At 38.6% G+C, this 6,318-nt stretch overlaps 1 long non-coding RNA gene across 1 annotated transcript; it reads right to left on the bottom strand.

The window, feature by feature from the left end:
* Positions 1–209: 209 nt before the first annotated feature.
* Positions 210–6,075, bottom strand: LOC110818510 (uncharacterized). Its single transcript, XR_015817924.1, has 3 exons — positions 5,501–6,075; positions 1,647–5,424; positions 210–1,015 (listed from the first exon to the last, which is right to left on the bottom strand). It is a non-coding gene; the product is annotated as an uncharacterized LOC110818510 (long non-coding RNA).
* Positions 6,076–6,318: the final 243 nt, after the last annotated feature.

Here is a 6,318-nt window from a genome sequence, read left to right on the forward strand (position 1 = left end):
TAAGCACTTTGGTCCATACACGCTAGGTGTCTCGGGTCGCCATAGTGCCAACTATCCTAGATAGTAATAGTAACAACTTTCTCAGACGACTTCATTTCACACGGTGGGTGCAACTATCTCAGATAGCCATGGTCACATTTTGTCCTTGACAAATTATGTCCCAACTATTCAAACATACCCCCAAGTCATAGGCCTAGTGGCTCCTGCAAGTTACTACAATTACCACTACCTCCAAAGAAAACTAGAGAATCAGATTTAGACTCAACAATGTGATTTCATTTTGTTTTCTATTTATTAGCCTTTAAGTCTAGGTCCCTTAATCTATGCATTTACCAATATCAATTTATAGGTTTATTATTGAAATTCCCAAATTTCTCATTTCTTCAAAAATTGCAACGTTATATTCACAATTTTCTTATGTTGTGTTAATTTTCTTATATTAATTCCAAAATTGAATTTTTTTTTCATTTTTCTTTCTTTATAAATTTTATCCATTTTCATTCATTAAATTAATTTCAAGTTTAATGAATTTTACAATTTCTGAATATTGCACCTTATTGGTGCAGGGAGAGGCTTTCCCTTAAGCCTTACCCGAGGCTAAGAACCTAACGACGTATCGACCTGCACAAGCACTCAGCGCGTGTATGCCTATCGACATGCACAGCCCATGAACTAATGCACAACAGTGGGTCCTTGGTGCATAAGTCTTAGGCATGGCTTGGCACCAAGGCAGGTGCCCCTGCACACATTGCACACAAGGCACGCATGGTGCCTACGACATAACACTCTTGGCACAATGGGGGTGCCTAGCAGTATCCTTCCTCTCGTGCGCAGTGTGATGCGCATATGCAGCACGCAAGAGGACATAATCTTGGCACTTGTGGGCGCCTAGACAGTGCCCCACCATGGTAGATGCCATGTAGCCCATCTACGCTGACACTTGGGTGCCTGGACTGTACAGCAGGAAACATCTGGCTTTGCACCGATAGCTCTTCATGATTTTCTATCATTTTTGCTTTTGTGACCAATTAAAATCCACAAAAACACATCATACATCATCAGTAAACATTCCAAATTCAAATACGTTCACAAAAAGAGTAAATAATCAAAGAAATCGATGCATGCACACACTCACACTTCTATTTTCATCAAAACCACGTGTTTTCCAGTTTTCTTCAAGTCTTACCTTCTAAATACATATAAAAAGGGCAACATTTACGTAAATTAAAGTATTATCCCTCTTACCCGATTGACGCACAAATTAGATTCCAAAATAGACAAGGAAATGATTATAAAAACTCAAAGGAATCAGCAAAGACTCGCCTGAACGGTAAATCAGAGTCAAATTGTGTTTTGGGAAATATTTGCAGAATTTGGGCAAATTTCACCATAAGGATTTATTCCTCAAAAATCCTAACATGTAAATCGACTAATTTACAGCCTACATTTGGAAAAGAATTGTAAATAAAAAAGAGATTGAAAGAAAAACAGCAACTTATCCAAATAGAGATGTCATTCAGGTGCTGCAGTAAGGATTTGGGATTTCAGGGCTTACTACTATGAATCGGAAGCTAGTTTTGTGCAAGAAGTGTTAAGCAACATAAAAAATGAAGAGAATAGCTCAAAAGAAGAATAAATCGACTTACCTCAGTTAGAAAGAAATTAGATTCCTCTTCGATGCGCCTACACTCAACACCCTCTGTTTTTTCTACCCTCTCTCTCTCTCTTGCTTCTCTCTCTTCCTCCCACACTCAGAATCCTCACAAAAGGAGCTCTCAATTCTCTATATTTTCTCATTCTCTATGAAAAAATAAAGAAGACAGAAGGAAAGAAGGCTTTTGAATGGAGTTTTCTGTATCAAGGAGGACAGTTGGATGACATGTAATGTATCCTGGCCCTTGATGAGGATAAGTGATTGACATGCATGAAGTAGGATGTCTAAGATCATGACAGTTAGAAGGGATTTACCTGCAACAGTCCACTCTGATGTCCACTCAAACAAGAAGTGGAAATCTGTCAAATCGAAGTTCCAATCTGACACGCCCACGGTAACCCTTACCTAAGGATAAGGCCTAAGCGACATACACCTGTGGATTTTGAATTTTCTAGCCCTCGAGAGTGTGGGGAAGCCTAACCTCTACCCTTGCCTAAGGGTTAAAAGAAGGCAGGGACTCAGGTTGAGAATTTCTCTAGTCAGCGGGCACCAAATTACCATCAACCAAATTCTTCATGTTTCCTTTATATTTAAAATAGATTTAAAATACAGAATAAATTTAAGACATATATAAGAAATATCTCTTTATTAATTTGTAAGGATTACAAGTTTCAAAATGTTACATTTTGCCCCCTAAAATGAAATTTTTTCTTCAATTTTTAAGAAAACAAACTAACCAAACAACCCACAATACATGTCCCTCATAACACTCTCTACCTCCCAAGTTGCTTCTTTAGGGGTGTGGTTACGCCAAAATACTTTAACTATAGATATCTTTGGGGATCGCAGTGTTGTATCTTGTCTATTGAGGATACAGATGGGACATTTCTCTTAAGACAAGTCTTATTGCAATGCTAATGGCTCATAAGAGATGTCATGAGTTGGATCACAATGGTACTTCCTAAGCATGTAGACATGGAAGACATCATGGATGCCGAAAAGCTGAGGTGGAAGGGTTAGACAATAAGTTGTGTTGCCAACCCATTCCAAAATTTGGAAAGGTCCAATGGACCTAGGACTCAAATTTTCTTGTCTCCAAAATCTCATGATTCCCCCGACCAGAGAAACCTTAAGGAATACGTGATCCCCAACTGCAAATTCGATGTTCTTCCTTCTATTATCCGCATAGCTCTTTTGCTGACTTTGGGTAGAAATAACATTTTGTTTCAATAATCAAAATCTCATTAATGATTTCCCAAACTAGGGTGGGTCCTGACAAATGTCTCTTCTCAACTTTGACCTAACAGGAAAGAGAACAGCAAAGTCTACCATACAAAGCCTCATAAAGTGTTACCCCTATGCTAGAGTGGAAGTTGTTATTGTACGCAAACTGCACTAATGGCAAGTGTCTATCCTAACTACCTCCAAAATCAATAATGTATGCTCTCAGCATGTCCTCAAGCGTCTATATAGTTCTTTCACATTGCCCATCAGTTTGAGGATGAAAGGTAGTACTAAAAGAAATATGAGGACCAAGAGCATTTTAGAAAATAGATTAAAATCTAGAGGTAAATAGAGAGTCTCGATCAAAAATAATAAACATTTGGGTACTATAAAGATGGACGATCTCCCAAATGTATAACGCAGCTAAACGACTCAAAGGATCAATAGTCTTCATAGCTAAGAAGTGAATAGACTTGGTCAACATTTAGATGATTACCCAAATAACATTATATCCATGGCTATTCCGGGGCAATATAATAATGAAATCCATAGTCACATGCTCTTGCTTTTATTTAGGAATAGGGAGAGACTGAAGCAAACCACCATGTCACTGATGCTCAGCCTTGACCCGCTGATAAGTAAGATACCTAGAGATAAAGTCCATGATATCACGTTTCATACCTAGCCACTAAAAATGATATTTCAAATCATGATACATCTTGGTGCTATCAGGATGAATAGACAATCGAGATGAATGAGCCTCCCCCAAGATATCCTGCCTCAACTCTAAATCCTCTAGTACCCATAATCACTCCCTGAATCGAACAATATCATCATCAGAAACCTAAAAGTCCAATTTTTCACTAAGAGAAATCCTCTCTTTTTATTTCAAGACCTAGGGATCTCTGGATTAAAAATCTCTAATACTTTCAATGAAGTAAGGTTGACTATTCAAGTGAGCAAGAAAGGGCACCATCATCAGTAGTGTCCAAGGACAAGTCCTAGATAGTTGTGTGCAACTGACACTCAGAGACCATCAATTGGGTAACATAACTAGAACTCTTCCCACTGAGGGCGTCAGCTACGATATTACCCTTTCTAAGGTAATACGAAATGGTGTAATCATACTCCTTTAGTAGGTCCAACCAACTCAATTCTTTTTGCGTAAAGAGATACTTCAAACTCTTGTAATCTATGAAAATCCCAAAGGTTTCACCATAAAGATAGTGTCTCTAAATCTTTAAGGCAAAAACAATAGCCGCAAGCTCAAGATCATGTGTAGGGTGGTTGAGCTTATGTTATTTTAATTATCTAAAGCCATAAACAACAACTATACCGTACTACATAAGTACGCAACCCAAGCCACAGCGAGATATATCACAGTAAACTGTGAAATCACCAAAGCAATCAAGGATGATCAAAACAGGAGCTGTGATCAATCGATGCTATAGCTCTAAGAAACTCTCTTCACAATTGGAGCTCTATTCAAACTTGGAATCTTTTCAGGTCAATCGAGTCAGTGGGGTAGCAATTGAGTTAGGTTTTCCCCTGAGCCTTACCCAAGGCTAAGAGCTTGACCACGTATCAGCATGCATAGGCCTTCGATGCATGTATGCTTATCGACCCACACAGCCCATGGACTGCTGCATAGCAGCATGTCCTTAAGGCATAAGCCTTAGGCACGATTTGGTGCCAAGGTAATTGCCCCTGCGCATTGCACGCAAGGCATGAATGGTGCTTACGACAAAACACTCCCGACACAGCGGGGATGCGTGGCAATGTCCTTCCTCTAGTGCATAGCGCACTGCACATATGCAGTGGGCAATGGGACGTTTCCCGACAATTGTGGGTGCTTCGACAGTGCGCCCACGCCCATATGCACGGAAGATGCCATGTAGCCCATCTATGTCAACATTTTAGTGCCTAGGCTGCATAGTAGGAAGCATTTGGCTTTCCGCTGACAATTCTCCATGATTGTTTGTCATTTTTACTCTTGTGGTCAGTTAAAATCCATAAAAACACATCATACATCATCAATAAACATTCCATATTCAAATACTTTCACAAAAATAGCAAATAATCAGAGAAATCAATGCATGCACACACTCACACTTCAATTTTCATAAAACCACACATTTTTTGGTTTTTTTAAATCTTACCTTCCAAATGCATATAGATCGTGCAATATTTGTGTAAATTAAAGTATTATCCCTCTTACTCAATTGACACACGAAGTGGATTCCAAAATGCACACTAGGAAATGGTTTTAAAAACTGAAAGGAATCAGCAAAGACTCGTTTGAACAGTAAAGTAGAGTCAAAATGTGTTTTAGGAAGAATTTGCAAACTGTGGGAAAATTTCACCGTAAGGATTCATTCCCCAAGAGTCCTAACATGTAAATCGACTAATCTACATCCTACATTTGGAAAAGAACTAAACACAGAAAGGAGATTGAAAGAAAAATTGCGACTTAACCAAACAGAGACGTCGTTCAGGTGCTGCAGTAAGGATTTTGGGATTTTGGGGCTTACTGCTAGAGTAAGAAGCTGGATTTTGTGCAAGAAGTGTTAGGATGCATAAAGAATGAAGAGAATAGCTCAAAGAAAGAAGAAATAAGCTTACCTCAACTTGAAAGAAATAGGATTCCTCTTCAACGCAGTAACGCTCAACATCCTCTATTTTTCTACCCTCCCTCTCTCACTTCTGTCTCATCCTCTCACACTTAGAATCACACATGAGGAGCTCTCAACTCTCTCATTTTTATTTCTCTCGATGCAGAAATGAAGAAAGACAAAAGGAAGGAAGGCTTTTAAATGAAGTTTTCTATATTAAGGAGGATTGTTGGATGACATACAATGTATCTCGGCCCTTGATGTGGATAAGTGACTAATATGCATGAAGTAGGAGGTCTGAGATCATGACAACTGAAAGGGATCTACTTGCAACAGTCCACTAAGATGTCTACTCAAACAAGAAGTGAAAATTTGTCAGACTAAAGTTCCAAGCTGACATGCCCACAGTCAGCCTTGCCCAAGGGTAAGGCCCGAGCAATGTACACCTGCGAGTTTCGAAATTTCTAGCCTGCGAGAGTGTGGGGGAGCCTATTCTCTACTCTTGCCCAAGGGTTAAAAGAAGGCAGGGACTTGTAGGTTGGGAATTTCTCAAATCTGTAGGCACCAAATTTCCGTAAACCTAATTCTTCATGTTCCCTTTATATTTAAAATAGATTTAAAACACATATAAGAAATACCGCTTTATTGATCTATATGGATTACAAATTTCAGGATGTTACAGACTTGATTTTACATCTTTTCATACTTTACTTTCTCTTATCCAATGTCCTTTGAATTTTACTTACACTTAATATTTTAATATTTTATACTCTTCAATTGACATTTCATACTTCACTTCCTAACTCTTTGTACTTTATACAATTTACT

This window comes from Carica papaya, chromosome 3 (assembly GCF_054855325.1).
Source record: "Carica papaya isolate Zhongbai chromosome 3, ASM5485532v1, whole genome shotgun sequence".
Taxonomy (NCBI): domain Eukaryota; kingdom Viridiplantae; phylum Streptophyta; class Magnoliopsida; order Brassicales; family Caricaceae; genus Carica; species Carica papaya.